Consider the following 27,398-nt stretch of genomic DNA (forward strand, 5'->3'; position numbering starts at 1 on the left):
AAATACAGAGGCCCTTCCAGTGGGTCCCAGCTGTCAGGTGGAGGAATCATTATTTTGCGCTTAATAAGGAGGCATTTCCTTGTGTGGGCCCCTACTGTGAGCCTCTTCTGATGGCTGTTGTTTGTTGACCATGTTGACCTCGCCGCACCGAGAGAACAAACGTGATGGACGAGGGCGAGGCCCAGGAAGGGAATGACCCAGAGCCGGCGAAGCCACCGTAGCGGATGCCCACGCTGAGGGGAGTACGAGCACTGACTAGTCGGCTGCGAGGTGAGGCTAACGTCGCTGGAAAATAACAGGATGTGCGGGTGGGTAGAGGGATGGCCTGGCGGCAGCACAGCCGGCCATGGGAGGAGCGAGTAGGCAGTCCCGCCGGCGCTGGTTTGAGCGGCTGGAGCAGGAAGATCAGAGATTGAAGAAGCATAGCGGCCGTTGGATGGACATCCAACAGTCACTGCTCTGTGTTGACTAAGTTGACAAAGCCTTGCGTACCCGTCAAATTTTTTTAGGACAACGTCATCGTCAACATAGTAGGCCTAGAAGTCAGCCTTCAAATCTGTGGAAAACAACATACAACCCATTAGCCATTATTTTCAATATTTACAGCTCATTTGCTAATTCTTAAGGATATTTGAAGCCCATACTCTTTTTATTAGCATAAAAAGCATATATTCTGGGCACTGCTAAAAAATTCAAAGAAGTTTTGCATATTTCGGTGGGGTTCGAACTCTTTTAATCACAAAATTTCGAGTCATGTTAAAAACAATTTTTTAAAAATTATATCAAAATAAAATTAAAAAAACAATTCTCCGCAAAAAAATGAATGAAATTTATAATCTTAACTAGCAAGATGCCCGTGCGTTGCATGGAACATGAAGATGCATTTGTATGAGTAGTTTATCTTGTGGGAGATAAGGATAAACGAGGGAAGGCCGTATCTGCAAATGTGGAGAGGAATGCGGGTAAATTGTCATAGTTTCCTTCCTATCTGTTAGATATAGATCGGAGGACCTATATTGCAGGATGGCAGGCACACCATCATCACCAACTCTGCTTTTTATAAGAGTAGAGAGTAGAGAAATACAGAAAAAACGATATTTTAATGTAATTGCCGGTTGGCTTTGGTTTACAAATTTACAGCCCATTTCTTACAACTTATAGCCCATTTTCTGGGAAAGCCCATTTCTTACTACTTACACCCCTCCTCGTCTTGAAAGATTTGCAGCCCAGCAGGGCTGAGAAAAGCAAGTAGGCCTCGGTTTTGGTATTCTCCAAAAAAAAAAGAACTGGGCTAGCCATTTTCGGAAAGAAAAAAGATATCAACTGGGCTCGTCATGTGCTTAAATAAAGCGTATGTGTGGGCTAGATGGGCCACAGCCCCTGCACAGCGCACAGTTGAGCTTCATCTCTGAAAGTAAAAACAACTGGGCGAGCTGCTGGGTCCCTGGTGTTATCCGCTCATTGCGTAATTTTCTCGTTTATTGACTACATTGACAATGGCGTGGGACCTAGTTATCAAACAATTAGGAGGAAGTATTTTTCTTTCTTGTACTAATAACGAGGCACCAGCTTGCATAATGCGATGACCCTGGTGGGTCCCTACTGTCAGCCTCTCCACGTACAGTCATCTCCTAATTCCTCTTGGTTGTTGACCATGTTGACAACGCCAGAAGGCGGCGGGCACAACGAGCGAACCAAGGCAGAGAACGATGGCGAGGCCTCGAACGGGAACGAATAGCAGCCGTGGAAGATGCGGTAGTGTAGTGGCAGGTGGAGGGGAGTACGAGGGCAACAACATGCAACTCAAGCTTACAAACGGTACAAAAATCCCAAGGATTAATTGTTCAACAAATTTAGACAAAACCCAGATTGAACATGGCAGTAACATCTAACCCAACCACTCTTTTTCACAGTCACAAACAAATGGATCGGTCTGATCCATAAAATCAACATCCTGTGCAAAAAAAATTATTTCAGGATGACTACAATTTGTTGTAAATAGAAGCCCAACACGTTTAGAAGCCCATTTGTCCACCTGAAACTTCTTTTTTTTACTGTTCAACGTGTCCGCCCGTGAGAAATCTCTTGCTGTAAAACTTTAAGCCTCATGGACAATAGTAACCTCGCAGTCAACAGGAAGAATGTGACAAAGCTTCTGTTTGCCTGGTTGGATGCATATCCTTCCATCATTATTGTCCTCAAACGAATGTCATGAAAACTGAGAAAATCCTGGTGCTTATTACGCCACCGATTGATTATACGTTTTTCTCCATGTGGTTGTAGTGCCTAAGTAGACATGAAGATTTGAAAACAATGAAGGTCTGAAAAAAGAGTATGTCAAAAAAGCAACAGCTGAACGGTTAATTCTAGTACAATATATACGGTCTTTCAATGTGCATCAAATCATCACCTTTATATATAAATTCTCCAGAGACCGAAAGCATCGCAGCAAGACAATAATTATGTTCAGATCATAACTAAACATTCTGATATATAAGATCTTGACAGAATCCAGCAGCATAGATAGGCTATCCATGGACGAACTCTTCATTGAGCATATAACATAATATTAGTACCCAAAGTGTACTCCAATATGATATAAAACTTATGCGCACAAATGAAAAATGCAGATTATGATTACAAATGTGTAGATGATAATATACGGTACTTGAAAAAGTGAGGAGCCAAACACCAACTTCTTGTGATCATTAAACGGATCATGAATTACACCCAAGGTCTCCAGTTTGGGCGCAAAGACGACAGTTATTTGCCAAGGTTTATAACAATAATGAAGGAGCAACCTTTGATGTGAAGGGGCATCTTCGATGATGAGCTGTTGTCCTTGAAAAGCAATTCTGATGCTTTTAAAGTGAGGCGACTTTATTTGGAGACAACTGATAGGGATTTCTACTCCCAAAACAATCAGCAAGCCCTCCAGGGCAGGGCAACTGGAGTGGATGATGCTGTGCGGTGAGGCCTCCGACAGATATACCAACACAAGCGAAGTTTTTTTAGCAGTGGTAGTCGAAGCATTTGCACAAGATCGTCTGGTAGATGGCACTGGGCGAAGGCGGCGGTATGGAGAGAGGAGGAAAAGAACGAGATGGACAACGGTGGTCTGGGCACAAATTCTTGGTGTTCGGTTTCGTGGTAATCGTATAACTCAAACTGCTGGAGTTTTTTGAATTCAGGGGATGTCAGCCAAGCGTTCACCGTGCCGGGTATGGACAACAGGTAGTGTGTCGGGATGTAGAGGCGTTGAACGGGGACCTGCTGGTGAGAGGAGACGATGGCTCTGAGGAGATCAAATTCAGGAAGGACAGATATCTAATGACTGTCGAGATTGAGGGGCGCGGTGCGCCATAGAGGGCGCCACCGAGTTGAGAGGACTTGTGTGCGGCAGCAATCCTTGGTGGGGAGAAGCGAGATGATCTCCTCAAGGATAACGTCCGGGAGATCGCTGATGCGGTCCACCGGAGATTCTACCGGTTCCTTAGATCCGGGGGGGGGGGGCTCGCCGCTTCTCCCCGCGTTGCCAGGTGCGAGATCTACAACCGGCGTCGCCGCTGGCGGGAGCCTCATCTTCTTGGCGCTGGGGCCAGCCGACTCCATTTTCCTTGTGGGCATCGCGCCGAGCTCACGGGTTTAAGCAGAGTAGTCAGAGACGAGCCTAGTGGTAGTGCGAGTGGGGAAGAAGGAGGGCTGGGGTTTTCGGTAGGAGTGGAAGAAGAGGAGCAGGCGCTTTCTGTACGAGTGAGGAAGAAGGTGAGCGGGGGTTTTCTGGACGAGTGAGGAAGATGGGGAGCGGGGGGAATTGGGGGGCGACGGAAGTGGGAGAGTCCAGCGAGCTGCAGTATAAGTGGAAGCGAGGAGGAAGGAGGGTTTTTCTGGGATCGCCCCCTCTTCCAGAAATATGGGCTTCTCCTCGCAAAAAACAAAAACAAATAGGCTTTAAGATGGATAGGCTTTTGTATCAGCCCAGTCGACTGCCTGTGTTTCGTACTAGAGGGCCTTAACACCAGTGGCAGCCCATTAGAGACACTCTCCAGCTTATTGCCCATTCGAAAGAAAATAAGAGACGCCTCCAGCTTAATTATGGCTCCTCATTGGTAACATTTTTCAACTTGAAAAAAAGTTATAACTCCTTTTCGGGCCGGCTTGGCATCCAGCAAATTAGAGGATGGTGTACTGGATGCAGACACTCACACTGGTCGTAGCGCGGCAAAACGAGGGGTCAAATACATGCCCACAATATACATAGATTAACAGGGATTGTGGGGGATTAAATCATGTACAAGCCAAATTCCCCTCCATTCCTCTCCAAACCCCTTGGGAGGAGGTTGAACCTAACAAGGCCTAAGACTAACCACAGTGGGAGTAACTTTAGGTCTCTCCCAGTGCTCCACCATGTATACTACTGTAGGTGCTAATCCTGCCACGTAGGCATAAAATATGATATGGAAAGCTAATTAAGAAGAGAGAGAGAGACTAGTTTGGTGACCCCAGGAAGAAACGGTGCTAAGCGCGTGTACCTAGGTGGAAAGACAATTTTGACTCTATAGCTAATTAAATGAAGCAAGCTTAGCAACAACAAACTAAGCACCTATGCATTGGAGACTTGAGTTGCTAAGCCATTTAATGCACTTAACACCTCATCTAAGCACATTTGCATGGGAAGAGGTCTTAATTCCATACGGTATCATAATATGATACTCAACCCTCCCTTTCTTCATTTAATTTTACGCCACCTCATAAAATTTGCCTACTACTCCCTCCATTCCTAAATATAAGTATTTTTAGATATTTCAAATGGAATACAACATACAGATGTATGTAGACATATTTTAGAGTGTAGATTCACTCATTTCGCTCCGTATGTAGTCATTTGCTGGAATCTCTAGAAAGACTTATATTTGGGAACGGAGGGAGTAGTTGTCATGCATGATACTACTTATAATACTCCCATTACAACCAGCCTGGTAGAATTAAAATACCTAATCTAAATGGTCGCCGCCCGATCTCTTTGTCCTCCTCCAGCATCCGGCAGAAGAAGAATCGTGCAAGACACCGACTGTATTCGCCGGCGTCGCCTCGGCGGTGGCCTTCATGGGATACAATCGGCGGCGGCCTCCTGTGTTCTACTTCTCCTCGATGATGGCGGCGGGCGGGGACATGCTGCCCGTCACCTCATCGACATCCGTGAAGCCACATCACCTCGTCGACATCCGCGGTGGCTTCTTTCTCCGCCTGCATGTCGCGGCTACGCGCGCGTCGACGGCGGATGGTGCAATCGCAGAAACTGGAGGCACTGTACGACGCGGCGGCGTCGAGGGCAGCGACGATGCCCGTGCCGCCGTGCTCCCTGACAAGCCGGCGTGGAGCAAGTCGGCACTCTTCCTCGAGCTGTATTGGAGAGACCAACTACGGAACCACACGCTGGCTTAGTGCAGCAACTGCCTCCGACGGGCTAGGCAAGGTAGGTGGAGAAGCGAGCTGCCTCGCTTGTAACTGCCGGGCTAGGCAGGCCACCCAGACGGCTTTTATGCCGGAGAACTGCTCTTCCTGCTCATCGGATGATGCCGAAAGAGTGGACAAAATGGTGGAAGGAGGAGTGCTACCTCTTGGGCACCGCGTTGGTTTTCCCTTGAAGAGGAAAGGGTGATGCAGTAAAGCAGCATAAGTATTTCCCTCAGTTTTTGAGAACCAAGTTATCAATCCAGTAGGAGGCCACGCACGAGTCCCTCGCACCTACACAAACTAATAAAATCCTCGCAACCAACGCAATAAAGGGGTTGTCAATCCCTTCACGGTCACTTACGAAAGTGAAATCTGATAGATATGATAAGATAATATTTTTGGTATTTTTATGATAAAGATGCAAAGTAAAGAAAGCAAAATAAACGGCGCCAGAAATAGCTTGTTGACGGGAGATTAATATGATGGAAAATAGACCCGGGGGCCATAGGTTTCACTAGTGGCTTCTCTCGAGAGCATAAGTATTACGGTGGGTAAACAAATTACTGTTGAGCAATTGACAGAATTGAGCATAGTTATGAGAATATCCAGGTATGATCATGTATATAGGCATCACGTCCGTGACAAGTAGACCGACTCCTGCCTGCATCTACTACTATTACTCCACACATCAACCGCTATCCAGCGTGCATCTAGAGTATTAAGTTCATAAGAACAGAGTAACGCTTTAAGTAAGATGACATGATGTAGAGGGATAAACTCATGCAATATGATATAAACCCCATCTTGTTATCCTCGATGGCAACAATACAATACGTGCCTTGCTGCCCCTACTGTCACTGGGAAAGGACACCACAAGATTGAACCCAAAGCTAAGCACTTGTCCCATTGCAAGAAAGATCAATCTAGTAGGCCAAACCAAAATGATAATTCGAAGGACTAGCAAAGATAACCAATCGTACATAAAAGAATTCAGAGAAGATTCTAATATTGTTCATAGATAAACTTGATCATAAACCCACAATTCATCGGTCTCAACAAACACACCGCAAAAGAAGATTACATCGAATAGATCTCCACAAGAATCGTGGAGAACTTTGTATTGAGATCCAAAGAGAGAGAAGAAGCCATCTAGCTAATAACTATGGACCCGAAGGTCTGAGGTAAACTACTCACACATCATCGGAGAGGCTATGGTGTTGATGTAGAAGCCCTCTGTGATCGATGCCCCCTCCGGCGGAGCTCCGGAAAAGGCCCCAAGATGGGAGCTCACACGTACAGAAGGTTGCGGCGGTGGAATTAGGTTTTCGTGGTGCTCCTCGATGGTTTCGGGGTATGTAGGTATATATAGGAGGAAGAAGTAGGTCGGTGGAGCCACGAGGGGCCCATGAGGGTGGAGGGCATGCCCAGGGGGGTAGGCGCGCCCCCTTCCTCGTGGCCTCCTCGTTGATTGCTTGACGTCCACTCCAAGTCCTCTGGATCACGTTTGTTCCAAAAATCCCGCTCCCGAAGGTTTCATTCCGTTTGGACTCCGTTTGATATTCTTTTTCTACGAAACACTGAAATAGGCAAAAAAAACAGCAATTTGGACTGGGCCTTGGGTTAATAGGTTAGTCCCAAAAATAATATAAAAGTGTATAATAAAGCCCATTAAATATCGAAAACAAAATATATAATAGCATGGAGCAATCAAAAATTATAGATACGTTGGAGACGTATCAAGCATCCCCAAGCTTAATTCCTACTCGTCCTCGAGTAGGTAAATGATAAAAACAGAATTTTTGATGTGGAACGCTACCTAGCATATTCTTCAATGTAATTTTCTTTATTGTGGCATGGATGTTCAGATCCGAAAGATTCAAGATAAAAGTTTAATATTGACATAAAAATAATAATACTTCAAGCATACTAACTAAGAAATTATGACTTCTCAAAATAACATGGCCAAAGAAAGTTCATGCCTACAAAATCATATAGTTTGGTCGTGCTCCATTTTCGTCACACAAGAATGCTCTCATCATGCACAACCCCGATGATAAGCCAAGCAATTGTTTCATACTTTAGTAATCTCAAACTTTTTTCAATTTTCACGCAATACATGAGCGTGAGCCATGGATATTGCACTATGGGTGGAATAGAATATAATGATGGGGGTTGTGTGGAGAAGACAAAAAAGGAGAAAGTCTCACATTGACGCGGCTAATCAACGGGCTAGGGAGATGCCCATCAATTGATGACAATGCAAGGAGTAGGGATTGCCATGCAACGGATGCACTAGAGCTATAAATATATGAAAGCTCAACAAAAGAAACTAAGTGGGTGTGCATCCAACTTGCTTGCTCACGAAGACCTAGGTCATTTTTTTGAGGAAGCCCATTGTTGGAATATACAAGCCAAGTTCTATAATGAAAAATTCCCACTAGTATATGAAAGTGACAAAACAAGAGACTCTCTATCAGAAAGATCATGGTGCTACTTTGAAGCACAAGTGTGGAAAAAAGGATAGTAGCATTGCCCCTTTTTTGGGCCATCTTTTTTTATTTGGCCTTTTTTGGGACAATGCTCTATTAATAATGATCATCACACTTCTATTCATTTACAACTCAATGATTACAACTCGATACTAGAACAAAATATGACTCTATATGAATGCCTCCGGCGGTGTACCGGGATTGACAATGACCCATGAGTGACATGTATAAAATAATATGCATGGTGGCTTTGCCACAAATACGATGTGAACTACATGATCATGCAAGGCAATATGACAATGAAGATGCGTGTCATAATAAACGGAACGGTGGAAAGTTGCATGGAAATATATCTTGGAATGGCTATGGAAATGCCATAATAGGTAGGTATGGTGGCTGTTTTGAGGAAGATTTAACGAGGTTTATGTGTGATAGAGCGTATCGTATCACGGGGTTTGGATGCACCGGCGGTTTGCACCAACTCTCAAGGTGAGAAAGGGCAATGCACGGTACCGAAGAGGCTAGCAATGATGGAAGGTTGAGAGTGCGTATAATCCATGGACTCAACATTAGTCATAAAGAACTCACATGCTTATTGCAAAAATATACAAGTCATCAAGAACCAAGCACTACGCGCATGCTCGTAGGGGGATAGATTGGTAGGAAAAGACCATTGCTCGTCCCCGACCGCCACTCATAAGGATGACAATCAAAGAACACCTCATGTTTCAAATTTGTTACACAACGTTTACCATACGTGCATGCTACGGGACTTGCAAAGTTCAACACAAGTATTTCTCAAATTCACAACTACTCAACTAGAACAACTTTAATATGACTACCTCCATTCTCAAAACAATCATCAAGTATCAAACTTCTCTTAGTATTCAATGCACTTTAATGTTTTTATTATACTAATATTGGATGCCTATCATATTAGGACTAATTTTATAACCAAAGCAAACTACCATGCTGTTCTAAAGGACTCTCAAAATAATATAAGTGAAGCATGAGAGATCAAATATTTCTATAAAATAAAAAAACCACCGCCGTGCTCTAAAAAGATATAAGTGAAGCACTAGAGCAAAAACTATATAGCTCAAAAGATATAAGTGCAGCACAAAGAGTATTCTAATAAATTCCGATTAATGTGTGTCTCTCCCAAAAGGTGTGTACAGCAAGGATGATTGTGGTGAACTAAAAAGAAAAGACTCAAATCATACAAGACGCTCCAAGAAAAACACATATCATGTGGTGAATAAAAATATAGCTCCAAATAAAGTTACCGATGGACGAAGACAAAAGAGGGGATGCCTTCCGGGGCATCCCCAAGCTTTGGCTTTTTGGTGTCCTTGGATTTACCTTGGGGTGCCTTGGGCATCCCCAAGCTTAGGCTCTTTCCACTCCTTGTTCTATGATCCATCAAATCTTTACCCAAAACTTGAAAACTTCACAACACAAAACTCAACAGAAAATCTCATGAACTCCGTTAGCGAAAGGAAACAAAACACCACTTCAAGGTACTGTTATGAACTCATTCTTTATTTGTATTGGTGTTAATCCTACTGTATTCCAACTTCTCTATGGTTCATAAACTCTCTTACTAGCCATAGATTCATCAAAATAAGCAAACAACACACGAAAAACAGAATCTGTCAAAAACAGAACAGTTTGTAGTAATCTGTATCAAACGCAAACTTCTGGAACTCAGAAAAATCTACCAAAATAGGAAGACCCATATAATTTGTTTATTGATATACTGAAATTGGAATCAGTATTTTATCACGTTCTGGTGATTTTTAACAATTGTTTTCATGAACAGAAAGTTTCTGGAATTTTCAGCAAGATCAAATAACTATTAACGAAGAAGATCCTATAGGTTTAAGTTGGCACAAACACTAATTAAAACATAAAAACACATCTAACCAGAAGCTAGATGGATTATTTATTCCTAAACAGAACCAAAAAGCAAGAAACAAAAATAAAATTGGGTTGCCTCCCAACAAGCGCTTTTCTTTAAAGCCTTTTAGCTAGGCATTGATAATCTTAATGATGCTCACATGAAAGACAAGAATTGAAGCGCAAAGAGAGCATCATAAAACATGTGACAAACACATCTAGGTCTAACATACTTCCTATGCATAGGCATATTATAAGCAAACAAATTTGCAAGGAAAGCAAAAACTAGCATATGCAAGGAAGAAGAAAGTGACGATAGCAATCTCAACATGAAGAGAGGTAATTTAGTAACATGAAAACTTCTACAACCATATTTTCCTCTCTCATAATAATTACATGTAAGATCATTTTCAAATTCAACAATATAGCTATCACATAACATATTCTCTAAATGATCCACATGCATGCGAAGTTGACACTCTTCTGAAATAGTGAGATTAACATTAACTAAAGTCATGACCTCTCCAAACCCATTTTTATCAAAAATTTCATAAGATTGAACATTATCCAAATATGTGGGATCTAAAGTTGACACTCTTCCAAACCCACTTTCAATATTATTGCAAACATTATTATCAATCTCATATTCATCATGGGGCTTAAATAAAATTTCAAGATCATAAGAAGAATCACCCCAATCATGATCATTGCAACAAGTACTAGACATAGCAAAACTAGCATCCCCAAGCTTAGGGTTTTGCATATTATTAGCACAATTGTCATCAAGAGAATTTATTCATAACTATTGGCATCATGGCCACAAGAATAGCAAGCATCATGTTCATCAAGGGATATTTCAATCAAATCATCGGAATCATAATTATCTATAGACTCATGCATATCATTATTTTCTGCAGAAGCAACAGTCATTCTTTCAATAAATTCTTTGACATAGACATTATGAACATAGTTTTCATAGCAATATTTAAGTATGTCAAAAAATTTAGATTCATAGAGAGTAATATCATACTTTTCAATCAAAGAAGCAACTTCATAGGCACCCTTAAAAGCAACAAATTCTTCAATTTGTTCGATATCGTATTAACTATAAACACCCTTTGCATAAGAAGATAAGATTTCATTATCATTAAACTCACATAGGTAGGGGAGGTGTTTTTTAGGGTTCTTAGAGCAACAAGTAAAATCATAAATTTCACAAAGATTCCAAGCATAACACAACATTCTGTTTATTTGATCCCATAAGAGTCTCCCTTTTTCAGACAAACAGTGACGCACAAAATGAGCATGCTCATCTAAAGATTTCCCATCAACTAGGCTAGTTGGGGTATCAGCACGAGCGCATAAGGATCGAAGATGATCCAAGTAGAACACTTTAAGTGGGTCCATATCAATAGATTTTTAGCAAGCAAAGATGCAAGCAAATAGAAGGCACATGGAAACACAAACAAAAAGACATACGGGAAGAAGGCGAAGAAAAGGCAAAGGTGAAGTGGGGGAGAGGAAAACGAGAGGCAAATGGCAAATAATGTAATGCGAGGGATAAGAGTTTGTGATGGGTACTTGGTATGTATTGACTTGTGCGTAGACTCCCCGGCAACGGCGCCAGAAATCCTTCTTGCTACCTCTTGAGCACTGCATTGGTTTTCCCTTGAAGAGGAAAGGGTGATGCAGTAAAGTAGCATAAGTATTTCCCTCAGTTTTTGAGAACCAAGGTATCAATCCAGTAGGAGACCACACGCAAGTCCCATGTACCTACACAAACAAATAAGAACCTTGCAACCAATGCGATAAAAGGATTGTTAATCCCTTCACGACCACTTGCAAAAGTGAGATCTGATAGAGATGATAAGATAATATTTTTTGTATTTTTATGATAAAGACTAAAAGTAAAGAAAGCAAAACAAACGGTAATAGAAATAATGGTAGATTAATATGATAGAGAATATACCCGGGGGCCATAGGTTTCACTAGTGGCTTCTCTCAAGAGCATAAGTATTACGGTGGGTGAACAAATTACTGTCGAGCAATTGATAGAATTGAGCATAGTTATGAGAATATCTAGGTATGGTCATGTATATAGGCATCACGTCAGTGACAGTAGACCGACTCCTGCCTGCATCTACTACTATAACTCCACACATCGACCGCTATCCATCATGTATCTAGAGTATTAAGTTCATAAGAACAGAGTAGCGCATTTGGTAAGATGACATGATGTAGAGGGATAAACTCAAGCAATATGATATAAACCCCATCTTTTTATCCTCGATGGCAACATTACAATACGTGTCGTTTCCCCTTCTGTCACTGGGATCGAGCGCCGCATGATTGAACCCGAAGCTAAGCACTTCTCCCATTGCAAGAAAGATCAATCTAGTAGGCCAAACCAAACTGATAATTCGAAGAGACTTGCAAAGATAACCAATCATACATAAAAGAATTCAGAGAAGATTCAAATATTGTTCATGGATAATCTTGATCATAAACCCACAATTCATCGGATCTCGACAAACACACCGCAAAAAGAGTTACATCAAATAGATCTCTAAGAAGACCGAGGAGAGCTTTGTATTGACATCCAAAGAGAGAGAAGAAGCCATCTAGCTAATAACTATGGACCCGAAGGTCTATGGTAAACTACTCAAACATCACCGAAGAGGCTATGGTGTTGATGTAGAAGCCCTCCGTGATCAATGCCCCCTCCGGCGGAGCGCCGGAAATGGCGCCAAGATGGGATCTCATGGGTACAGAAGGTTGCGGCGGTGGAAATAGGTTTTCATGGTGCTCCTCGATGGTTTCGGGGTACGTAGGTATATATAGGAGGAAGAAGTAGGTCGGTGGAGCCACGAGGGGCCCACGAGGGTGGAGGGCGCGCCCAGGGGGTAGGCACGCCCCCCTGCCTCGTGGCCTCCTTGTTGATTGCTTGACATCCACTCCAAGTCCTCTGGATCAAGTTTGTTCCAAACATCACGCTCCCGAACGTTTCATTCCGTTTGGACTCCGTTTGATATTCTTTTTCTGCGAAACACTGAAATAGGCAAAAAAAACAGCAATTTGCACTGGGCCTTGGGTTAATAGGTTAGTCCCAAAAATAGTATAAAAGTGTATAATAAAGCCCATTAAACATCCAAAACAGAATATATAATAGCATGGAGCAATAAAAAATTATAGATACGTTGGAGTCGTATCACACGTCCCCTGCGAATGTAGAAGCTTCCCTCCCTCGTCCCGCGAGCCACCGCGCGTGCGTGAGCGACAGATGGGGTCGTACTAGTAGTACTACCTCCGTTCTGGTTTATAGGTCCCCTTTGTAGTTTGTGCCAAATTTTGACCAAAGATTTAACTAACAAAATGTTAATGCATGTCAACAAAAATTATATCGTTGGATTCGTATTTAACATAGTTTTCAATGATATAATTTTTTGTGACATGCTTGAACATTTTGTTAGTTCAATCTATGGTAGTAATCAAAGCTTCTCCTCGTCTGCGAGTAGACTAGACACATCAAAAGTAGTGCATTAGTCTCCAAAAAGGGTTGAGCATGTCCATGGCTACCATCCCGTGCTCTGTCATTCAGCGTGTGCTTCTCGTCGTTCTGCAAGTTGACGGGACACTTCAAAGTTAATACGTATTTAGTACTCTCTCCAAAAAGGGTCAACCATGTCTATGGCTACCATCCCATGCTCCGTCATTTAGTACATGCACTATTCACGTGCCATCGAGGAGGAAAACAATTGCGTAGTACTAGGTGCCATTGTAGTGCGCGACTCACTTACGCACTTCTTATCTCCATTTTCTTGCATGACACGTGCACCTTGATGCGAGATGTCCCGCGTGTTGGCAAAAGGATGAATAAAGCTCACGTAAAAAAAGAGTGGAAGAACATAGATTCCCGACGACCGAGAAAGAGCAAGGAACCTCGTGGTGGAGCGTCTGCACTCATAATATTTTATATTATTCAGGGATATAAAATCAACCAATCATCTCCAGAGTAGACCGGAAGAGTACGAAACATGGCAGCCCAGTGTAGTTACATCATACTACTACTTTACATGGCCGACCAACGCTATCAGCATATTTCTTGGCCTCCGTGCAACACCTAGCTCTAGTAATCCACGAGCCCATATCGCTTCTCGCTCCTCGTCTCTCTCAAAGTGCGGCGGGCTGGCATTTTTGCCGTCTATTGAGGTCGGTTAACTCATCAGATGTTAGCGACATGCCAAGAGCATTCTAAAAAAATTATTGTACTCTATTGTTATGCCAAGAAGAGGAAGCGCTTTGACCGACGGACCAAACGAGACAGGCGTGTCGTGCCATGAGTGGGTCTAGTTTCTCGTTTTGAACGTGTTTGGTGTAGTAGTAACACTTGGTTTCAATTTTTGATTCAGTTGTTGTGCTACTACCGTCCAATATTCGCGTGTGGTTGTTTCTAGAATAAAAAAGGAGGAACTCCCTCCTTTCCGGTTTATAGGGCTCGTCTCAAAAAGTTTGTTTTTTCCGTTTCATAACTCTCAATTCTACTACTTACCATCACATGTTCAGATTTCAAGGTGTATTAAATCACTGCATGCAAGGATGAAGAAAAAACTCACCAATGCATGTAGTTGTTGGTCATTAAGTGGTCATGCATGCATGTGGTGTAATTAATGCATCGGTTTACACAAATTTTTGAGAAAAAAGAGAGTACTCCCTCCTTCCATCTATAGAGGGACTAATGCATTTTTCAAGGCCGTCTTTGACTATTGATAAGATTAATACTACATGAAATATATAATGTGAAAATTATATCATTGGAAGCTCCTTTCACGTACGAATTTGACGATATGCTTTGTGTAACTTGCATGTCATATATTAGGCTGGTCATAGTGGGAGTAACATAGATGCCACATAGGCAAAAATGATGAGGTGGCAAGTAGTTAATGAGGAGAGAGGCAAATAGAGTAACATAATATGTTACCATCACATAGCGCTTCCCAATGCAAAATGAGTCTACAAAGTATTAAATGAACACATCTATGTTACCACACATATGACACTACCCACTATGAAGCTAGTAACATAGACTAGTAACATATGCATGCACTACAAAAAAAGACACATTCGTGACATTTTGGGCCAAACGAATTTTTTTCCTGTCATACTTATGACAGTTCTATGACGATAATTGTGAAAAAACCTGATATGATCATAGATGTGGTGGGCTCCTACTTCTATGACAAAAAATCATGACAGAAAATGGGCTTTTCGCCCTGGGCGGGCCGGAGACGCAGCTGCATGACATTCTTTGGGCCGTCCATGACGGAGAAAACCGTGGTAGAAGCGAGGGCGAGGAAAATATCGGGGGAGTTCCCGGTTACGGTGGATGGTCGAGGGCCGAGCGATGCGCGTTTTTCTCGTATGTACGCGCGTGTGTGCGAGGCGTTGCACTCTATCTGAGCCCAAGCGAGGCGTTGGGCTCTAACTAAACCCGAGCGATTGCACTGCAGGCTACGCGTTACTGAACCCGAGCGATCGATCGATGGCTGTTAACTGAACCCGTTCGAGCGATTCCTTCGCTACTGCTGCTAACTAAAGCCGATCGATGCTGCCTCTGGATGAACAGTGAGCGTTGTTGGGGGGTTTGGATGAACAGTTCCCGGTGGGGGTTAGATGAATAGGAACCCGTGGTAGTAGAGGCCATTGCCGCTGGATGAACAGTACCCCGATCGATCGAGCCGGTGGATGAACAGGACCCTGCGGATGGCTCGATGAACAGGACCCCGTGGAGGCCTGGTTGAACAGTAGCCGGTGGAGGGCTGGTTGAACAGTAGCCGGTGGAGGGCTGGATGAATAGTAGCCCGTGGAGGGGTGGTTGAATAGGACCCCGTGGAGAGGGCTGGTTGAACAGTAGCCGGTGGAGGCTGGATGAACAGGAGCCCGTGGATGAACAATCGCAGGTGGAGGCTGGAGGAGGTTGACAGTGGATGAACATTAGCCCGTGGAGGCCGAAGGAGGTCGACGGTGGAGATGAACAGTATCCCGTGGAGTCCCGTTTTGCGGTACGCCACACCCCTCCCGATGAACACGACCCCAGTTTCGACCGTAGCGCTCCAACACAAGTCTGTTCCCTTCATTTTGCGGTACACCACACCCCTCCCTATCAACAGTACCCCGTTTCCACCGTAGGAGGCCCGTTTCCTCCGTTTTGCGGTACGCCAGACCCCTCCCGATGAACAGGATCCCGTTCCCACCGTGGCCGGTCGAACACAAGGCCGTTTCCTCCGTTCTGAGGTACGCCAGGCCTCGTTTCCATCGGCTGTTCCGTCCAAGCCGCTTGGCTCCCGATGAACACGACGATACATTCCGTTTCGACCCAGCCGGTTGGCTCCCCATGAACACGACGACGACGCAGTTTCTCCATTCCGACCCAGCCATGTACATGAGCCCTGGCCGTACGTATGTGCGAGTAGGCGTTCGAGACCCCGCCCGTATGTACGTACGTGGCCGTATTTACTTTCTTGCACCCTGGCCACTGTACGTACGTGTACATGCTACGTGCGTGCCCCTACTACCACACGTGCGCGCCTCTACTACCACACGTGCGCGCCTCTACATCAACCAGTATGTACGTACACGTTTGCGGCCAGAATGACAACGCTACGTACGCTTCGACCGGGTGGGTCCCGACTATTAGGCACTTCCTTGTGTGCGAAGATGTAGCTGGTGGGTCCCAGCAGTCAGGGGGGCGAATCATTTTTTTGCCTGTAATATGGATGCACTTCCTTGCGTGCAAAGATGTAGCTGGTGGGTCCCAGTAGTCAGGGGGAGAAAACATTATTTTTCATGAAATACGGTGGCCCGTCCGGTGGGTCCCTGCTGTCAGGTGGAGGAATCATTATTTTCCTCAAAATAAGGAGGCACTTCCTTGCTGCGGCCGTGGACCCAGCTGTCAGCCTCTCCACGTACAGTACTCTTCTAATGGAAGTCGTTCCTTGACCATGCCGCGGAGAGAGCACCAGGGCGGTGGACGACGGGAGGCCTAGGAAGGGGACGATGCGGAGCCGGGGAAGACACGACAGTGGATGCCCACGCGGAGAGGAGTACGAGGGTTCACTGGTTCGGCTGCGGTGTGAGGCTGCCGTTGCCGCAGGGCCTGACCAGCGGTGGGAGTAGTAGGGGGCGGTGAGGCCTCCGCGGCATCACAGCGGGCCACGGGAAGTAGGAGCATGGGGCATGACCGGCGCTGGTTTGGGCGGCTGGAGCAACAAGACCAGAGGTTGAAGAAGCACTACCACCGTTGGATTGACATCGTACAGTCACTGGAGCTAGAATTGTTCATATTGACTAAGTTGACAAAGCCCTCCGTCCCCGTCAACTTAGTAGGCCCACATGTCAGCCTCCCACTATGGTGGGTCCCAGCTAGCAGGGGGGTATTCATTTTTTTGTGCGTAATAAGGAGGTACTTACTTGCGTGCGAAGATATAGCTGGTGGGTCCGACCTGTCAGCGGAGGGAACGTTTTTTTCGCGAAATACAGAGGCCCTTCCGGCGGGTCCCAGATGTCAGGTGGAGGAATCATTATTTTGCGCGTAATAAGGCGGCATTTCCTTGCATGCGGCCGTGGACCCATCTGTCAGCCTCTCCACACATAGTCTACTTCCGATGCATGTCGTTCATTGACCATGTTGACTACTCCACGCCGAGCGGATCCAAGGTGGTGGACGACGGCGAGGCCCCGGACAGCAACGAGCCGGAGATGGGATAACGCGGGAGTAGAGTCGCAGACGGAGAGGTGTACGAGGGTTAACTGGTTCTGGTGCGGTGTGGTTCGGTGGAGAAGAACAGGAGGTGTGGAGGGGTGGAGTGGTTCGTAAAAGTGAAGAAGGTCCTAAAATGATTGATGTTTCTTCTATTGATTCCTTGTTTAGTAAATTTAAGATTGATGAAAAAGGGACTGGAGAAGTGTCAACTTTAGCTAGAAGGCGTCCCGATAATTCGGAGGGTGAAAATCTTGTTGAGAAAATTGATAAAAGTGGGTTTGAAAAGGTCAAAACTTTAACTAGTGATGTGCCCACTCTTTTGGATTACAAAGACTTTAATTATGATAGTTGCTCTTTGATTGATTGTATTTCTTTGTTACAATCCATGATAAACTCACCCATGCTTATGAATAAGATAAAGCTTTTACTAAACATATTGTTGATGCTATGATGAAAGCTTTAGAAGAAAAGTTGGAATTAGAAGTTTCAATTCCTAGAAAATTACATGATGAATGGGAACCTACTATAAAAGTCAAGATTAAGACTTATCAGTGCTTTGCTTTATGTGACTTGGGTGCTAGTGTTTCTACAATTCCGAAATCTTTATGTGATGTGCTTGGTCTAACCGATATTGAAGAATGTTCTTTAAATTTGCACTTGGCGGATTCAACTATTAAAAAGCCTATGGGAAGAATTAATGATGTTCTTATTCTTGCAAATAGGAATTATGTGCCCATAGATTTTAATGATCTTGATATTGATTGCAATCCGTCTTGTCCAATTATTCTTGGTAGACCGTTTTTACGCACTATCGGTGCCGTGATTGATATGAAAGAAGGCAATATTAAGTTCCAATTTCCCCTAAGGAAGGGTATAGAACACTTCCCTAGAACAATAATTAGGCCACCATATGAATCAATCATGAGGGCATCTTATGGATCTCGAAACCAAGATGACAAAACTTAGATTCTTGCTTTATGCCTAGCTAAGGGCGTGAAACAATAACGCTTGTTGGGAGGCAACCCAATGAATAAAATTTATTTTTGCTTTTCGTTTTTTGTTATTGAGTGTTTGCATAATTATTCTACTGTTATGATTGTGTTTTTTGTGTTTTAATTAGTGTTTGTGCCAAGTAAAGCCTTTAGGATCTTCTTGGGTGATAGTTGTTTGATCTTGCTGAAAGACATAAACCATTGCACTCACGAAAACAATTCTCATTTTTTACCATAGCGTGATAAAATACCAATTCTTTTTGCAAAAGATTAATATACAAATTGCTCAGGTTTTCCTTATTTCTCAAGATTTTTGGAGTTACAGAAGTATTCAAAATATCCAGATTGCTACAGACGGTTCTGTTTTTGACAGATCATGTTTTCTTTGCGTTGTGTGCTTGTTTTGATGATTCTATGGTTTTCTTTAATGAGTTTTTGGCATAGAAAAGTTGGAATATAGTAGATATAATGCAAGAATAAAATATGATTTGGTTTGCTACAGTACTCATAGTAGTGATTTGTTATCTTATACTAACGGATCTCACGAAGGTTTTGTTGAGTTTTGTGTGATTGAAGTTTTCAAGTTTTGGGTTATCTTACGATGGATGAAGGAATAAGGAGTAAGAAGAGGCTAAGCTTGGGTATGCCCATGGCACCCCAAGTTATTATCCAAAGAGAAGCAAGCTAGTAATCATGGGGAAGCCCCGAGTGGCATCCCCTCTTTCTTCTAACGACCATCGGTATTTTACTCGAAGCTATATTTTTATTTGTCACATACTATGTGTTTTACTTGGAGCGTCTTGTATGATATGAGTCTTTGTTTGTTTTGCTTTGTGTTTTAAGTCTTGATTCCTTGCTGGACAGACCTATTTGAGAGAGCCAAAATTATATCATGACTTGTTAGAATTGCTCTCTATGCTTCACTTAAATTTTTATGAGCTATGGATTTGCTCTAGTGCTTCACTTATATCTTTTCTAGCATGGTGTGCTTTAGTATTTTTGAAGAAATGCTATCTTGCTTTAATTAGATTTGTTTGAGGGTTACTAATTTTTTTAAGAAATTCTCTCTTGCTTCACTTAAATTAATATGAGAGAAAGAAATATTATGCTCATGATCTTCACTTATATTTGTTTGAGCTTATCAAAAGCAACACATGAAAATTAGTTCCAAAGTGATAGATATCCAAGAAGGATATAATAAAAACTTTCATGAAGATCATTGGACGAAATAAACTTGATTCCCTGTAATAGTTTTGAGATATGATGGTGTGATATGTGAGTCATGTTGATGAGTAATTATGCTTTAGTAAGAATATTGGTGTTAAGGTTTGTGATTCCCTATGCAAGCACGAAAGTCAATAGTTATGCAATGAAATTACATCATACTTGTGGTGCATTATTCGGTGTTAATTATGCTTAATGCTCTCTTATGAGATTATTTATTTCTTGGTTGGTCGCTTCTCAATCTTTTGCTAGCCTTCATTTTACACTAAGTATGATCACTACGTGTGTATCCAAAATCCATTAAACCCGTTTTGAAACATGAGTCCACTATATCTACCTATATGCGGTATTCTTTTGCCGTTCTAACCAAATTTGTATGTGCCATCTTTAATATTCAAAATAAATTTCTCTTTTCTGTGCTCGTACCGCTCGCGAGGCGGTGAGCGGTGGCTAATATTTTCCATGCTAGATGTGTTATTCTCACGATGAGTGTTTATTCACTTGTCATTGCATGAGAGTAAGGCAAAGGTATTAGGGATGCCCAGTCCCGAAATGAAAAATGATTTTACTTTATGTTGTTAAATAATAAATTCCTTGGAAAGTGTTGGTATGGAAGGCACCCGTGGATACGGTTAGCCATGGAAAGTGAAAGTATGGTGGAAAAAGGAATAAACTTTAATTCCTGTTTGGGAACCGCCTATGATATATGTAGCATGGTAAGTGTTGGGAACTCTAAGTCGGTTTCATTGGTGGGAAAAGTATGGCTCTCAAAATATTTTTATCTCTCAATTTTCGCTTTGAGCTCTAGCACCTCTACAAATCCCTACGTCCCTCTGCGAAGGACCTTTCTTTTACTTTAGGCAATTTTTATTTGAGTCTCCATCTTCTCTTATAAAGCACCAACTAGGGGGCACTATGATCGTACTTGAGCATTGGGTGTAGCTAATATACGAGTGTGTTTCATAAATCACTACAAAAAAAGACACATCCATGACATTTTGGGACGAACAATTTTTTTTCTATCATGCTTATGACACTTCTACGAGATAATTGTGACAAAACCCGGTATCATAGATGTGGTGGGCTCCTACTTCGATGACAAAAAATCATGATAGAAAATGGGCTTTTCGTCCTGGGCAGGCCGGAGACGCAGCTGCATGACATTCTATGGGCCGTCCATGACAGAGAAAACCGTGGTAGAAGCGAGCACGCGGAAAATATTGGGGATTTCCCGTTTACGGTGGGTGGTCGGGGGCCGAGCGATGCGCGTTTCTCTCGTACACGTAGGCGCGTGGATGCGAGGCTTTGGGCTCTAACTGAACCCGAGCGATTGCACTGCAGGCTACGCGTTACTGAACCCGAGCAATCGATCGATGGCTGTTAACTGAACCCGATCGAGCAATTCCTCCGCTACTGCTGCTAACTGAAGCCGATCGAACCTGCTGCCTCTTGATGAACACTGAGCGTTGTTGGGGGTTTGGATGAACAGGCACCCGTGGTAGTAGATGCCGTTGCCGCTAGATGAACAGGACCCCGATCGATCGAGGCAGTGGATGAACAGGACCCCGTGGAGGGCTGGATGAACAGGACCCCGTGGAGGGCTGGTTGAACAGTAGCCGGTGGAGGGCTGGATGAACAGTAGCCCGTGGAGGGGTGGTTGAACAGGACCCCGTGGAGAGGGATGGTTGAACAGTAGCCGGTGGAGGAGCGCGCGGTGGAGGCTGGATGAACAAGAGCCTGTGGATGAACAATCGGGTCGACGGTGGATGAACAGTGGCCTGTGGAGGGAGTCAACGGTGGAGATGAACAGTATCCCATGGAGTCCCGTTTTGCGGTACGCCACACCCCTCCCGATGAACAGGACCCCCCATTTCGACCGTAACTCTCTAACACAAGTCCGTTTCCTCCTTTTTGCGGTATGCCACACCCCTCCCGATCAACAGGACCCCGTTTCGATCGTAGAAGGTCCAAGAGAAGTCCGTTTCCTCTGTTTTGCGGTACGCCAAACCCCTCCCGATAAACGGAATCCCGTTTCGACCGTGGCCGGTCGAACATAAGGCCGTTTCCTCCGTTCTGCGGTACGCCAGGCCTCGTTTCCATTGGCTGTTCCGTTGCCTCCCGATGAACATGGCGCATTCCGTTGCCTCCCCATGAACACGACGACGACGCAGTTTCTCCATTCCGATCCAGCCATGTACATGAGACCTGGCCGTACGTATGCGCGAGTTGGCGTTCGAGACCCCGCCCGTATGTATGTACGTGGCCGTATTTACTTTCTTGCACCCTGGCTGCTATACGTACATGCACGCCTCTACTACGACACGTACGCGCCTCTACTATGACACGTACGCGCCTCTACTACGACACGTGCCCTTCCTTACATGGCCACGGTTCATCATTGCAGCCTGTAGACAGACTGATCATATGTACGTACACGTTCGCGACCAGAATGACAATGCTACGTACGCTTCGACCAGGTGGGCCCCGACTGTCAGGCACTTCCTTGCGTGCGAAGATGTAGCTGGTGGGTCCCAGCAGTCAGGGGGGCGAATCAATTTTTTTGCCCGTAATATGGATGCACTTCCTTGCGTGCGAAGATATAGCTGGTGGGTCCGACCTGTCAGCGGGGGAACATTTTTTTTTGCGAAATACACAGGCCCTTCCAGTGGGTCCTAGCTGTCTGGTGCAGGAATCATTTTTTGCGTGTAATGAGGAGGCATTTCCTTGCATGCGGCTGTGGACCCAGCTATCAGCCTCTCCACGCACAGTCTACTTCCTATGGATGTCGTTCGTTGACCACGTTGACCACTCCGTGCCGAGCGCATCAAGGTGGTGGACGATGGCGAGGCCCCGAGCTGGAGATGGGAAGACATGGGAGTAGAGTCGTAGACGGAGAGGTGTACGAGGGTTAACTGGTTCTGGTGCGGTGTTGTTCGGCAGTCAGTGGAGAAGAACATGAGGTGTGGAGGGGTGGAGGGATGGCCTGGCCAACGGTGGGGTAGCGCTTCACAGCGAAGCGTGCTAAGCAGAGCTGCTAGCAGCAGGAGGCGGGAGCAGGTGGTCTAGGCGGTGCTGGAGGAAGAAGACGAGAGATTGAAGATGGATGCCGGTCGTTGGATGTAAATGCAACGGCTAACGATGTCAGAATCATTTGTTGACTAAGTTGACAACGACTTGCGTTGGCTTCGACCTATTGGCCCACATTTCAGCCTCCAAAAATGTGGCACGTATTCAACCCATTTTTTCAGAATTTACAGTCAATTTGATCTTTTTTTAGAATTACGGTCCATTTGCTGGGCTGGGTAAACAAATAATGTAGCGTCCATGCAGCCCATTTATTTTTTTCCTAAAAAATTATAGGCCATTTGCACTTTCTCGAAATACACGATTTTGCTGAGCTGATTCTAATTATAATGTTAGGTTGGGCGCAGCAATGTTATCCAAAAATAAACTGGGGCTGAGCATTTTGTTCTAAATATATTTAAATAATAAGTGATTTATTATTACATTGGTCCTTAAATCTTACCAAGCTTTTGTACACAATCACTAGGATTTTCATTGCCAAAAAATCCAGTATTTTATTGTTAAAAATTATTTTTATAAGTTAATAAGATGTGGGATATTGTTTTCTTACATATGTAAGTATCTGTTAAATATATGATGACAATTACAATAATATATAATAACATATAAAATAATTTAAATATATATAATATAGTTAGAAGGGAAACAAAAGTTGGACGAAGCGTTCCTATTCGTATATAGAAAAATAGAACAGACCTCTGCGTTTTCTTCAAAAAAAATACATAAATTGGGCTGCTGATGTTTCAGGAAAAATAAAACCTCGGATGGGAGGTCCATAGGCCGGTCGATACATGATGGCCCTCGAAAAAATACAAACCGGCATGTCGTGGGTTGCGCATGTTAAAAAAGAAAGCCTAGACGGGGCAGCCCAAAACCCAGTGGATACTTGCTGCCCCAGTGATAATAAATGATACTACCCGCCAGCTCCACAGCTTCGTTGTGAATTTATCTCGTACGTTGAAGCACCTAAAAAATGTAACTATGTTTACAAACCCGTGGGCCCCAACGTCAGTATAGCATTAGGAGGAAGTTTTTTTTGATGAGGCACTTGCTTGCGTACGGCCATAGACCTGGTGGGTCCCGACTGTCCGCCTCTCCACGTACGGTCCTCTCCAGATTCCTCTCGTTTGTTCAGCATGTTCACAACGACAGATAGTGGCGCCGCGGCGATCGCACAAAGGCGCAGGAGGTGATCGGAGCACCCAAGGCAGTGCCTTATTTGTAACGAAAGTACAGAACTAGCCCAGTGGCCAAGTAACACTACCCGACAGCTGTTCTGCCCGGGTTCGATTCCACCTGATGCAGGGAAAATATCTCCAAATTTTTTGCCTCTACCATTATTGACATGTCGGACCCCATTGTCATCTACGCACACCACGTCCAACACTTGCCAAAACTTCATCCCTCGTTTTCTCTGTTTTTCGCACACTCGACATTGTGTGGGCATTTTGAAAATAGCATATCTTTTTGACTGTGCATCATATGAAGATGTGCTATGCATGAATATTGATCAGCATGATGTTAACTGGCTGGTAGTTCCATTTTCGACCATGAATAAAACTTCCAACATGATGTTAACCCTGTTTGAAAAGGCCGTGTTAATATAAATGCTCTTCCTCTGAAAGTTGCAGTTTCTTATCTGAAACTGAACTTGCAGTTTCCTATCTGAAACTGAAACTTGCAGCTTCTTCTCTGAGAATCACATTGTCTGCACTTTTATACTCCTATGAAACTACATTTTGAAGTGCTAAAAATAGATCTCTAGAATTCATAAAATACTTCATATGCTCAATACTGCAAATCTGAAATTCAAAAGACATTCATATATGAAAGTACTCTCAAAATACAGAACACAAAACACAATTCACAACCTGCAAATACTGTCAACCCTAAGCTCCTCCTGACAATTCACAACCTGCCCGACTATTGGGCTAGGGGGCAGTCCCCTCCTATTCCTCGGCGGCAAACAGCCTCCCCGTGAGACGATGTGAACGGCGAGGGAGAGGATGGCGGGGAAGTGTCATCGGGCCAACTGCTTTTCTCCTCTTGCAGCTGGGTTCGGTCGACGAAGACTCCACCGGCTCGCTCTGGCACGACACCCTCACAAACGGCACCCTGTAGATGCTCAATCCTTCAATCTCTGGTGGATGCTCCATCTGGGATCGATACTCCCACCATCGCTCCCTCACGATCGGATTCGGTGAATCTGTTTGCTCCATGGCCCAGAGGAGCAGCTCTATGTACTCCCGCGCGACTCCCTTTGGGAGTATCACCGCCTTTTCGCTCTATTGCAGATATTTGGCCATGGATCTCGCTGTCGCCGCTAGTTGGTCCTTGCTAGCAAACCAAGACTGTATCTCCAACATCCTAGCTAGCTTCACAGGGTCGCCGTCTGCGATCCTCACGGATCGGTTGTACTCCTCCATCGATGTACTTCTCCACAACACCTTCACTTGCCGGCGGTGGTTTTTGAATGGAAGAGGAGAGGAGCAGCACTGGTTTTGGATTAGAACGGGAGAGGAGCTACGCTGGTTTTGGATTGGAACATGAGAGGAGGGGCGGTGGTTTTGAAATGGAAGAGGAGAGGAGCTGCACTAGATTTAGATTGGAACAGGAGAGGAGCGGCGGTGGTTTAAGAGGAGAGGAGCGGCGCTGGTCTTGGAAGTATTTTTTTTGTTTTGCGTATTTTGGGTCAAAGTTTGACCACGTACTGTATTTGACAAGCAAAATGTGAATGCATGTCACCAAAAATTGTACCGTTTGGTTTGTATCTGAATGTACTTTCAAATTATATTATTTTTGCAATGTTTAACATATATTTTATTTGTGAAAATCATGGTCAATTATGACCCAGAATAAAAGGGAGACTAGTTAATGTGGGGTCGCTTTCTTAATTGAAGGGTAAATTGATTTTGATTTTCATCCAGTCACAGCGCGCCGACCCTCTCGTCCAATCCTAAATTGCTACCGCACGCTCCTCTCCCTCTTCTCCATTGCAAAACCACCTCCTCTCCTCTCCATCATCTCCATTCCAAAACCACTGTCTCGCCTCTCCGTCTTCTCCATTGCAAAACCACCTCCTCTCTCCTCAGACGAGGATCCCCTGACGTAGCCCATCCTGCCATTGAGACACTGACACATGGGTCCTACCAAGCGGGGGGCCCACCTGTCAGTGACCAAAAGGCAGGGAAACCTCTCCTCTCCATCATCTCTATTCCAAAACCACCGTCTCGCCTCTCCCTCTTCTCTATTTCAAAACCACCCCTCTCCTCTCCAACATCTCCATTCCAAAACCACCGTCTCGCCTCTCCCTCTTCTCTATTTCAAAACCACTCCCTCTCCTCTCCGTCATCTCCATTACAAAACCACCGTCTCGCCTCTCCCTCTTCTCTATTGCAAGACCACCGTCTCTCCTCCCATCTTCCAAAGCTAGCACCGGACCACTTAGAAGGACATCTATGGAGAGGATGCAGCAGCGAATCAGGCAGATCGCCGGCGGCGACCAGGCAAAGTTAGCCAGGTTGAAGGAGATCCTTACTTGGTTTGAGAATGAGTGGGAGATTTTGAGGACGGTGAGGGCCATGTGGCAACGTATGCGAAAGAGCAAGATGGCGGCGATGAGGGCGGTGATGTACTCCTCGGCGGCAGTCACATGATTCGAGTTCATCGAGTATCTCCTCTAGGCGATGGAGCAGACAGATTCGCCCGAGGTGAAAGTCAGGCGGAGGTGGTGGGCGTACAGGTCGAAGGTCGAGCACCCAGAGGATAACGAATCGATCGAGTACGGTGTGCCGTTCCTGAGGGTGCAGAGCCAGCCGGAGCCACATGAGTATTTGTTCTCCCACCGCAAGAGGAGCCCGGATGGCGCGACGTCACTTCCCCGCCGTTCTCCACGGTTCCCTCGATGCTCGCCTCGTTTCAACAGCGTCGGTAGGGTTTAAGGTAAGTTTCGCACTAACCTAATCTTCCATCTGCTCATGCTTACAATCAGTGTGACAGCTAATAAAAATCATGCTTACAATCATTCTCCGAGTACTACGCCAATCACCCTAAAATAGCTCTGGTCCTTTGAGTCAAAGTTTTGACACTGTGTACAAATTAAGAAAAATAGATTGGTGCTTCTTTCAGAAAAGAGTACACCCTAGAAAACTACCAATATAAGCTACTAGTATTTTTTTTGAAGTCTAAGCTACTCGTATTTGGTTAGAGGATTTGCTGCCGAGAAAGATCCGTCCACAGTGAACGCCACACATCCCACTGATTGTGGTGGATGCCAATACTTAGATGGAGCAGGGTTGGTGTCGGTAATTTTTACTTGGCACCTCGCACTCTGCATAGATGCCAGTTCGATCCGTATATTTGTGCAGTTCCACCAAAATGCAGCTGAATAACCCTGTTTGCATAGATAATGAAAAGGCATGATTACATTATAGTGTCACTAGTTGATGAAAAATACACTAATAAATAGAAGAAAATATTGCGATAGTATCATAG

Source organism: Triticum aestivum, chromosome 4D, assembly GCF_018294505.1.
Source record: "Triticum aestivum cultivar Chinese Spring chromosome 4D, IWGSC CS RefSeq v2.1, whole genome shotgun sequence".
NCBI classification, from domain to species: domain Eukaryota; kingdom Viridiplantae; phylum Streptophyta; class Magnoliopsida; order Poales; family Poaceae; genus Triticum; species Triticum aestivum.